General features: G+C 45.5%; 1 protein-coding gene across 1 annotated transcript in view; it reads left to right on the top strand.

The window, feature by feature from the left end:
* TRPM3 (transient receptor potential cation channel subfamily M member 3) overlaps nucleotides 1-12,332 on the top strand; it is a 700,748-nt gene that overhangs the window by 109,759 nt on the left and 578,657 nt on the right. The gene's annotated exons all lie outside the window — the stretch shown is intronic.

Genomic DNA, 12,332 nt, shown 5'->3' with positions numbered 1-12,332 from the left:
CCATTGACTCTAATGCAATTGGGTGCTGAGCGGTACCGCTGGTACCATATGGCAACACAATAAATGCAGAGTCTGCGTCCTTTCTGCATCTTCACAAACATTTCTGTCGCATTGTGATGCACCACAGGTAGGGCTTGATTCACTATTGTGTGATAACTGCTATCACAGGAGTTATCACGTGAGCTGTGACAGCAGTTATCACACAATAGTGAATCAAGCCCATAGTGTGGCCAGTCGCACTAAAATGCAGTGTGACTGGCCACACTAAAAAAGTGTGAAAGGTGCCTAAAGCTCCCACCCAGTAAGAAATTACTCAAAACATGGTAAGACTGATATTATTTTACAATTGTTAAGTGCTGAAAAGTTGTTGTGAAAAGAAAAAAAAAAGTAACACGATCTCCTGGAAGGAAATTCAGGAGAAAAGTTAATTTATTGGATAAGGGCCTGAGTGTGCTTGCCCAAATCATATGAGTAGGTTAGAGTCAGTTTGGTCAGAAGCCAGTTAAGATTATAAGGCTCGAAGGGTTGATCAGGACACAGGACAGCTGGAACTGTGTCTCATGCTTCCTGTCACCTCCTTTCAACCAAAAAGATGGCTGCTCCCATGATATAACAGTAATTTGCCTTTTCAAACAGGGTGGGTAAGAGATTATATTACCTATCTATTTTAATTAGCATAACTAATGTAACTTAATAAGTATGTTTGTTTAGGCTAAATTCCCCTTTAAGGCCTCATTCACATTGCACCGGTTGCCGTCCATATTTCGGCAACGCATGCGGGAGGCAGACACGCACGAACATCAGAAGTGCATAGACTGCACCGTCTGATGTTCATATTACATGCGTTGCGAACCAATGCAATCTGCGAACGCATGCTGCACGAATTTTTGGGCAAAATGCATGGCTGACCCATTCACTACAAGTGAATGAAATCAGCCAGGCAACACATACAAACGCAGTTGCAATCCGATCAGATCACACGGCCATCTGCCGGTTGGAATATGAATGGGGCCTAAGACAGCTACCCTGCAGCTTTTCATTGCCAGGCAGATGCGTAGCAATAGGGGGTGCAGAGGTAGCGACCGCATCGGGGCCCTTGGGCTAGAGGGGCCCCGAAGGGCCCTCCCTTAACTACAGAATTAGCTCTCTATTGGTCCTATGCTCATAATAATGACTTCTGTAGATACTTTGAATAGTGGTAATCATTAACAAACTGTTCCCCATCCCCTTCTTGCACCTCTGACACTGTAGTTGCCATTGGCAGATTTTGGTGCGCCGTATAAATTGTTATGTATAGAGTGCTTGGGGGGCCCCATTGTAAAACTTGCATTTGGGCCCACAGCTCCTTAGCTACGCCACTGTTGCCAGGCCTGCAAGTAAACCAATGTTATTAGACACAACTGTTAAGATTTCAGCCTTACTTTTTCTATTTACTTATTGCAATATAACTTCATAAAATCTGATAATGGACTGAAGTAGAGAAATTCAGATACTTACCTTAGTAGAGGGAAGCCTCAGGACCCTCCAGAGACTTCCCAATGTCCTCCTCTGGACCACCAAAGGATGCAAGGACTCTCTGGACATTCACAGTCATGCTGCTATCCAGATTATCCAGCGGCTTTCTTCTGCTGATTTAACTAACCATTTGTGCCATTGTTTTCTTTTACAGGTACTGCAACTTATTTTCTATAGTTTTATATTACCAACAAATCTCTTTATAGTCCCTAGCATCTCACAATTTGTTGCTTGAACCACATTCTAGAGTCCATTGTAGAAAGAGGTTAGTAACCAATCAGTGTGTGGGCCCACCAGGGAAAGTCAAAAGCTCCATCCAAAAAGTACCCTGGATAGGAATAAAGATCTCAAACAATTTTGATTTATTTGCTTGCTTGGTAGCAGGACAACATTGGGTTATTACAGTTGGTGGACAAGATTTGCCAGAAGAATATTTGGTTGAATATTTCAGTAAGAAAGAACATGGGTGAATATATTTTTATTGTCCAGACATTCCTTCCATTTCATTTAGTAATTATAGACGTGCAAGGCATTGTTTAACATAAAAAATGAATGCAAATGAGCATTACACTTATTTTCTGCTTTACCAAGGCTATAAATCATACTGCTCATCTCAGAAAGGTGCTTTTTGCAACATTTTTTTAGAAGTTTATTTTAAAAAGCATTTCTCTGACTCTTTTAACCCCTTGTCCCCTATTTGCTATTACCTGAAGAGCTGGTACATGGTCCATGACAGGGGGAAGGGGTTACTGCAGGAAGTAGAACTCTTTCCCTCCTTGCCAAGTGAACTTGTCATGTCAAGGATAAGGAACTCATTATCACCACCTCATGCTTAGAGATATGGTAAAAGGGGTCTCATATCAAGAACAAGAGGCTCACCCCCCCCTCCAGCTTGGGAAGGAGGGGGTAACTGCCCCCATGCATGTGGAGGTAGGCCCTGGGGGGAACCTGTGGTACTGAAAGCTAGTCTAATGTGCCAGATGAGATAGAATTTGTCCTGGCTCCAGGTCCATTACATTTATAAATGAGTCAGCCGGTAACTTGTTTGTGTAGTACAATGATAGGAAGTCGCATGCAGCAAATCTTCTGTCCCCTGGAATTGGGTCAGACCCTAGACTTGTTATGTGGCATAACAGTCATCCAATATAAGAAATTAGCATCACCGTGTTAGTTTCTGTAGTATTCCTCATGGTCTTTATTCATGCAGTAAAGGATCAGTAATCTATCTGAGCACAGGAAAAATATTAAATGAGAACAGTGTAAAAAGACATACACTCTTGAAAGTAAAAAAAAATGCAGGTTATGAACTTCATCCATTTGAAAAGGCATCCTTTTATCTCAGATCTTAGAATGTCATATTGCAAAAATGTGCTACCTAAGCAGGTTATGTGTTTTAAGCAGAGTACTCAATAAAACATTTTTTAACACACCATGTTATTGAATTTAACAACGAGTAACCAGTTTGTATAAGTTAGAAGCATAACATGGCTGTTCCAGCATCACATTACAGTAGAATATTATGACAACTAATTAAGACTACCAAGTTTGACAAAGAGAGTCAACAATGCATCCGTTGTTTATGCTGGGAATACACGTTACGTTTTTTGCAAAGAATTGTTCCTGATAGATGCCTTCGATGATAAAATTCCGACATGTCCGATTTTCCGCTCGATTCTGTTCCGCACGATTTCTCATAGAACGGAATGGAAAAAATGGAAAAACGAAGATAAGATAAGAGAATCCAGCAGATACTTGAATGGCTAATAGATCGCGTGGAGAATCGAACGTGAAAAACTTAACATGTATTCCCAGCATCAGTCAATTTAGATATTCTATTCTTCATATTGTCAGTAGACCTGAGCAATTACTAGGACCTATTATTACGTTTTAATTTATATGGCACCAACATCTCCTGCAGCACTGTACATAACAAATAGGGGGGCACATAAATACATGAGAGGTTCAATCAGGACATCCAGAAGCAATACAAATACAGACAATGTTGAGACATCACCAATATCGGGGCAGGTGCATATGTTAAATTACATCAGAATAAGAAAAGCACATGAAGGGGTCCATGTAACTGTGTTATTCTGCGGTAATATGTGTTCACTTTTGGATAAAGTCATTCTATGTCTATGATAGGATTGCACTTACCAACATAACTTTAGGGTGGTGTTACACCTTTATATATTTCTGAGCTTGGTTTTTGACCCATTGCAATGCTAAAATGGGCTAAGAAAGCTATGCAGTCTCGTAATGTTTTGTATGCACTGGGATGTCTGCAACTAAGCATATACAACAAGCACTATTATCTTTTTTTATTCTCTGTCTTTTCCCAACTCATGTTCTTATGGAGACGGCTTTTTGGAAATTCAAGGCATCTTTCAGCATGCCAAATATACAAAAATATCTGTAATATTCGCTGTCAGGCTCTTTTTCTGTTGCTGCTCTTCATGCTGAGATTTTGAGTCTCAAGAGAATGCTCATATCGCCTGGGCTTCCTATTTCCAACTAATTGTCTGCCTTATGGCTAATTCTTGCCACTTGTCTCATCCACTAGAGTTATAAAACTTACATGATACTTGAACTACTGACTTTTCTTCTATTTTTGTCGGCACCCAGTTCAGGTGTTACTTTCTGGACTATCTTCAGTAGTTTCCATGTCAACCAAGGTTAGAACTTAAATAATGTATACATTGTTTTATATAGAACTAATGAGTACTGTGAAATGAAGGCTGTATGTATCTATAAATATTTTGACTCATCCTCAAATTGTTCCCTGACCAGTAATGTGATTATATTGCTCCACTAGCTTTCTTCATCTCCCTGTCACTTACAAACACTTCCCCCATTAACAACAGTGTATATGCTTTGTACAGTGCTTGCCACCTCTGATATTATTGTGTTCATGTTTTACTCACATGATCAGGTATGATTACCTCTCAGGAATAGAAAAGAATTTACAAAGAACAGAGCACAACAATGATGTCAGATGTGAAAATGGATGTCCTCATCAGACTGGCTGTAAAAGTATAGTAATGAAGCTTATTTATTAGGGCATTTATACTTGAGGTCTGAACATAGGGATGGCTGAACATTGCAAATTGCAAATCGGAACATTTGTGATAAACCCCATTCACTTTCATGGCAGGCAAACATCAATAACTTTCAGGGCATCTCAGCAGGTGCAATTTATTTTACAAAGGTGTACAAAATGTACAAAAACCCGGGCAGTGGCATGGCGGAGGGGGGTCAAGGGCGAAATGTTCCTTCCAATATACATACTTTACTCAGAGGCTTTGTTCATGCGCAAATGGCAAAAATAACGTATAGTTTCAAATTAAGGTCTTTAGACTGGCCATGCGTGTTTACCTGCCTAAACATTTTTATGTGCAGCCACTGGCTGAGGTGCCTGAAAAAAATTGTATTTATCTGCTTAAACATTTTAAATTGCAGCCACAGTATGTGAGCCTGAGGCCTAAAAAGTTGGGCAATTACCTGCCTAAACCATTGTTCTTGCATCCACACTGGAGGCCATAAAAATTAGGCAATTACCTGCCTAAACCATTGTTCTTGCATCCACACTGGAGGCCATACAAATTAGGCAATTACCTGCCAAATAAATATTTGAATTTCAGCCTCTGTAAGGGTAATAATATTTTTTCTGTAGTAAAGCCAATAAAAATAGGAGCAAATGACAAACTGGGTGCCGTGCTTCTGGTGGTGCAGGATAGCTGTGCCTGTGGCCAGGGCAGATATGGAGTAACTAGCATGCGCCAGGGTAATAATAATTTTTTGCTAAGTAAAGCCAATGAAAGTAGGACCAAACAACATACTGGGTGGGGCCGGACAGTGCAGGATAATTGTGCCTGTGGTCGGGTGGAAATTAGACCAGAAATATTATCACGGTAATAATAATATTTTTTTGCTGGGCAAAGCCAATCGCAGTAGGATTAAATGACATACTGGGGGGTTTCGGACAGTGCAGTATAGCTGTGCCTTTAGTCAGGGTGGACATGAGGCCAGAATAAACTAGCATGCACCAGGGTAATAATGCATAAAAATCCAAATAAAGTAGGGCCATATTATATGCCCATGATGTAACCCTCTGGTATCCACGGCTCAAGTTATCAATTTCAAGTTATCGACATTGCTGTGTGCTAGGCTACTTCGCTTGTCTGTCACAAAGGACACTTGAGGCGGGGCAAGCCAAAAAGCTCCATAGCAAATTGTGCCAACTTTGGCCACAAGTCAAGCCTGCTTACCCAGAAGTCCAAAGGTTCCTCGCTCCTAAGAGTGTCCACAGTGATTGTTAACCGAAATTAGTCAGATACCTGTTGGTCAAGGTGGACCCTGAGGGTGGATCCAGAAGCACCATGTTGAGGCATTGCACAGAGGCAGGAACTCAACTCATAGCAGACATGATTGGCAGCAAATAGCCCTGTTCTTGCATGCAGGGGAGTGATACTGACACCTCTTTGGCTAGAAATTGCTCTTTCTGTGCCACCACTGTGAAAAACGGAAAACAGAGTCTGTCTCAGCTTGGTATGGAAGTTCTACATTTTGGCCACCCTTGTTGATTTTGGTAGCATCTTTACCATTTTCTGTTTGTACCAAAGATCTAATTAAGTTGCCACCCAGTACAGGTCCATGTCCTTCAGGTTTTTGATATGGGGTCTTTCCTCCAGCGCAGTTTCTAGGCTAAAATGCACCCAGGGCGAGGGTGTAAAAATTGCGCCCCCCCCCCGCGAGCAAGGTATGGGTGCCCGCAGTATAGGTTAGCCAGGTCTAGTTGCACTTAGTATAGGTCCCCCCAGTATAGGTAGCCAAGAATAGGTACCCCAGTATAGGTAGCCAGGCATAGGTGAGCCAGTATAGTTGCCCCCGCTATAGGTTAGCCAGGTAGGTGCCTCCAGTATAGGTAGCCAGTATAGTTGCCCCCAGTATAGGTTAGATAGGCAGGCGCCCCCGGTATAAATTAGATAGGTAGGTGCCCCAGTACTGGTTATTTAGGTAGGTGCCTGCAATATAGGTAGTCAGTATAGTGGCCACCTGTATAGGCTAGCTAGGTAGGTGCCCCCAATACAGGTTAAATAAGTGCCCCCAGTATAGGCTAGATAGGTAGCTGCCCCCCAGTGTAGGTTAGATTAGGTAGCTGCCTCCCAGTGTAGGTTAGATAGGTAGCTGCCCCCCAGCGTAGGTTAGATTAGGTAGGTGCCCCCCCAGCGTAGGTTAGATTAGGTAGGTGCCCCCCCCCCCCCAGTATAGATTAGATAGGTAGTTGCCCCCCAGTGTAGGTTAGATAGGTAGCTGCCCCCCAGTGTAGGTTAGATAGGTAGCTGCCCCCCAGTGTAGGTTAGATAGGTAGCTGCCCCCCAGTGAAGGTTAGATAGGTAGCTGCCCCCCAGTGTAGGTTAGATTAGGTAGGTGCCCCCCAGTGTAGGTTAGATTAGGTAGGTGCCCCCCAGTGTAGGTTAGATAGGTAGCTGCCCCCCAGTGAAGGTTAGATAGGTAGCTGCCCCCCAGTGAAGGTTAGATAGGTAGCTGCCCCCCAGTGTAGGTTAGATTAGGTAGGTGCCCCCCAGTGTAGGTTAGATTAGGTAGGTGCCTCCCAGTGTAGGTTAGATTAGGTAGGTGCCCCCCAGTATAGGTTAGATTAGGTAGGTGCCCCCCAGTGTATGTTGGATTAGGTAGGTGCCCCCCAGTGTATGTTAGATTAGGTAGGTGCCCCCCAGCGTAGGTTAGATTAGGTAGGTGCCCCCCAGTATAGGTTAGATAGGTAGCTGCCCCCCAGTATAGGTTAGATTAGGTAGGTGCACCCCAGCGTAGGTTAGATTAGGTAGCTGCCCCAGCGTAGGTTAGATTAGGTAGGTGCCCTCAGGATAGGTTAGATAGCTAGCTGTCCCCTATAGTGGAGGGGGGAGCCGGAGCCGCGGGGAGGGCAGCCCAACCTCTCCCTCCCTCTCCCGGGCGCCCTCCGTGCTCCCCCCTCAGATGCAGAGCGAGCAGCCGGGAAGCGCTGTTTGCAACTCACCTGCCTGGCTCCAAGCGCTGCTCTCTCGCCGCTGGTCTGTCTCTTCTCTCTGCATACTGCGGATACACGCGGCTTCCTGTTTAGCCGGAAGCCGCGTGTATCCGCAGTATGCAGAGAGAAGAGACAGACCAGCGGCGAGAGAGCAGCGCTTGGAGCCAGGCAGGTGAGTTGCAAACAGCGCTTCCCGGCTGCTCGCTCTGCATCTGAGGGGGGAGCACCGAAGGCGCCCGGTAGAGGGAGGGAGAGGTCGGGCTGCCCTCCCCGCGGCTCCGGCTCCCCCCTCCATTATAGCGCCCCCCCTCCTAACAGCGCCCCGGGCGGCGGCACGCCCCGCACGGGGGTAGAAACGGCCCTGCTTTCCTCACACGTTAGCATGAAGTACCCTGTTCTAATGAGGTTTGTGGTAGAGGGCTCCAGCTGCTGTTCCCAATTCAGGGCAACATCATCCACCACAGTTTTTTCCCCCAGTCACAAACAAGACCAGGATCGCCTGAAAGGTTAGAAGCCCCCGAGAAGCCTATTCCTCTTCCTAACCACAGTTACCATCCTCATCCTCTGACTTCTCTTCTGTCTCCTCCCTGTGTCTGAGTACAGCAGTAAGCAATTTGCCACAGAATGAACTCTTCCTCCTCAGCATCCTCCCACTCAGCCAGCCATTGACCGATGTTGTTAAAGCCAATGGGTACCGGATTAAAAAAGAAAAAGTCAGATACTCACCTAAGGAGAGGGAAGGCTCGGTCCTAATGAGCGTTCCCCTTTCCTCCCCCGGTGCCCTCGGTGCTGCGCTGGCTCCCCCGTTCGCGTCCGCCGCCGCAGGGACTTCGGAGGTCTTCGGGAGCACTCGGGCTTCCGAAGACGGGCCACTCCATACTACGTACGCGCGAGTGCGTCATAGAGGGCGCTCGCGCATGCGTAGTATGGAGCGGCCGAGTCATCGGGAGCCCAAGTGCTCCCGAAGGCTTCCGAAAGCTCCCGAAGGCATGCGGAAGTGGCAGTATTTGACCGAACTGGTCGAATACTGCCACGGGGGATCCTGCGCGGGACCGGGCACCGGGAGAGGAGGGGGAAGGCTCATTAGGACCGAGCCTTCCCTCTTCTTAGGTGAGTATCTGACTTTTTCTTTTTTAATCTGGTAAACATTCACTTTAAAGACACGTCGCATGGCACTCTCCAGTAAAAAATATGTACGGCATAATATAACTGATGGTGCCTTCCCTGCAACTGAGCAGATTAGTGGTTCCCTCGAAAGAAAGCATCAGTCTGCAGGTGTTGCATATGAGCACCCATTGCCTCGAGTAAAAATATCACATCTCCCCAGAGACTATCCTTCTAGGCAGTGCACACAAGCACTCATTCACTGCACAGTGCCCCAGGTACAGCCCAACAAATATAAGCAAAGTTAAATTCCTTCTAGCGTCTTACAGGCATTTTGTATTGCTATTGAAGGTCACCAAGGTGAGCCATGACCGTGTATGATCATTGGAAATGTACAGCCACTTTCCTGGCCTGCTTTAGAACATTCTTGAATCTGAGGTACTCATCCTTAAAACATTGCACACTCAGATTTAAGACATGTGCCATGCAAAGCATGTGAGCCAGTCTGCCCATTTTCAGTGCAGACACCAGATTGGTGCCTTTGTCACAGACAGCTTATCCAACACTTAGGTTGTGTGAGGACAGCCACTCATTGGCCTGTGTCTGCGGAGTAGATAGCTGTGCAGCTCCGATGTGACTTTTTGCTTCTTGGCACAACATCCGCAACACAGCATGACACCATTGTACCTACAAAGTGACAAAGGGGAGCTTGGGGGTCACAGTGGAAGAGGAGCGTGCAGCGGAAGAGGAAGACTCAGTGGAGTAAGAGACTGCAGAGGAGTAGGAGAAGTGGCTGGCCTGCATGCAGGACATGGTGGTGGCACAGACACCGCTCGACAGCCTTGCAGTTCTTCTTTCCCCACTGTCGCCACCATGTTTACCCAGTGTGCAGTGAAGGTTATGTACAGTCCTTGCCCATTTTTGAAGACCAGGTATCTGTGGTCAGATGGAGCTTAACCCCAAAACTGTGTGCCTGCCGCAGCAAATGCTGATAATGGCCTTGGACGCTAGTCTGTGAAAAGTATCTTCTTCCCGGTACCTTCCACTGCTGTGAAGCCATGTCTACAAATTTTTTAAAGGCCTCAGATTCAACCAGCTGGTATGGTAAAAGCTGGCAGGCTAGCAGTTCTGACAAGCCAGCTGTCATCTGAATGTCTGCCTTGCACCTCACCTTCATTATAAGGCAAGAACACTTGTGCATCATTCTGGTCCATCAATGCCTAAGAAACTAGCTCCTCTGAGCAATCCAATTCAGCTGAAGGGGCTGTGGGGCTGGAGGTGGTGTTGTGGTTGACCACAGCAGAGAAGTATGAGGAGGGTGCAGGAATGGTGACAGCAGAAGAGGTAGAAGAGGTGGAGTGCTGAGTTAGCCAGTCAACTACCTACCTTCCGCATTCTGGGAAGTAATGACTTTCTTCTGCAGAAGATTACATATGCCATGGGCACGAGATGATGCACCACCATGACTCCCTAGAACCTCTGCACTTTGGCCTGCCTCTGCCTATCATGTTTATTATAGTAAGTGACCAGCCAAGGACACACTGGCTGTAATCACTGTCAGTAATAAACAAAAAGGTGACACAGGTATGTTGGTGCGACCCTGTAACACTGCAGGCTAATCATTCAGTGACCAGCAAAGGGGTATGGTCTCAAATGTCTGACATTAATGAGCACACTGACTGCACTGTGCTTGTGCACATGCGTATGTGCAATGTGTCAAGAGTGTAACTTAGAAAAAACTTCATGACTACCCCGTCATATTGAACTTCCTGCCAATAAATCTAATTGGTTTACACAAATGGACAATTAGGAGGACCACACGGGAAATCCAAACATACCTATGCCAAGTTCCTGCTCAGAGTTGGGGTTAGATGTAGTGAGTATGGGCGGAGGAACACATGCTGCTACTGTGGATCAGCTGGATGGAGCACTTGTAAGGCTGTTGGCTTTGATTTGGAGTTTGAGCCTTTGAACAGCATTTGAATCCCAGCAGTAAACTGTACCTCTGGTTCTTCTGGTTGAACTTGATGGACAGTAACTATGGTCCTAATGCATGAAAGGCTGGTAATTTTACTGGTCCTAACCTCACCGCCCATTACTCTAATAGCACTATGCATGTAACACGCACCCGGCCTTTTGTGCATCAGACCATATGTATAATTGAAGAAGTAACAAAAATAGAAAGAAAGAAAATAGATAAGAGAAGAAAAATACTGTAGAAGTTGGATGTATATAGAAGAATATAGAATGAGTGACAGATGTATCAAGATGGAAGTAGGGACAGATCAGATTTTATTAAAGAATTAAAAAGTCTGTGCATTTGTTTTATATTCCAATGTTGGAATATTTGTAACCCTTTATGGTAAATAGTAAGGAATCACAAATTAGCCTTTTACCTGTTTATAAGAGGGAAGGGTGAAGGGAAACAAATTTATGGTGGCCCGCCAATTAAAGGTGACTTCCATATTTCCCATAATTCCTCCCTCATACTATTACTCATTGGTTCCAGAGGCGGGGATGAGCCCATTGTCCTTAACACTGCGACAAGGGTGATTTGCTACCTGCTCTCTTGCAAAGAACCTTACAATGTGTTAAGAGATGTGTGGGTTGATATTGGACCATCTCTGGGTGTAGATCCGCCAGTTTACAGGACTTTGGGGAAGGGGGCAGAATTCTATCCTCCCTTCTTCTACTCTGATCTGAGAACAGAAAGTAGAAAGTGAGCGTCATTGCAGAAGACAGACAGGTGTTTTAGCAGCTGGTGCTTGGAGAAGGTGAGTCTTTATCTTACCCTGCACGCAGCACCCCATAACTCTGCTTGTATGGGGGAGCACATGAGGGGCCACCACCTGGAATACTATGGGGTAAAACAAGATCACCACCAGGTAATACTTTGGGGGGATGGAGGGACCACTAGATCACTGCCAGAAAATACCAGGGGTGGGGGGGCACTAGACCATAAGGTATTACTGTGGATATGGGAGACCATATGGGAAATATGGAGATGGGAGCCAGGAAATATTGTCAGAGGTGGGGGACTGCTAAAACACCAGGAAATATTGTGGGGGGAGGAGGGCCACTAGACTACAAAGGAATACAGGAAGGTTGGGGCACTAGACCACCAGTGAATGCTCTGTAGGGACTATTAGGCTACGAGGGAATACTGTGGGGAACCACTAAATTACGAGGGTATACTGTGGGGCGGGGGGGGGGACCACTAGACTACCAGGGAATATTTTGGGGGGGGGGCACTAGACCACCAGGGAATACTGTAGATGAGGTGGGTGGGGGACCACTAGACAGACTACTAGGGAATACTGTGTGGAGGGAGTTGGTGTACTTTAAAACCTCTGCCTCTGGTACTGGAGAATCTTGTCCCAGCCCTGAGTGCGCAAATGGGTTTCTAGCTTACATGCACATAATAAGGAATATTTTTATGGCTCCATCCACAGTTTATAAGTAATATCCTTTAAGTTTATGCTGGAGCTGATAACTTCTGTTTTTAAAAGGCAGCAGTGTATTTCACTGTATTTCGGAGGGGGAACTATGGTTCATGAACTATTTATTTTCGAAAATCTAGGAATTTTGCTTTGTCAACCACAATGCGCCCCCATCACCCCACTACATATGTATGATTATTATATACATAACGCATGCACTTATTTTTATAAGCACATATGTGCTG

Source organism: Hyperolius riggenbachi, chromosome 1, assembly GCF_040937935.1.
Source record: "Hyperolius riggenbachi isolate aHypRig1 chromosome 1, aHypRig1.pri, whole genome shotgun sequence".
Lineage (NCBI taxonomy): Eukaryota > Metazoa > Chordata > Amphibia > Anura > Hyperoliidae > Hyperolius > Hyperolius riggenbachi.
This window is presented reverse-complemented; position numbering and strand designations above follow the sequence as displayed.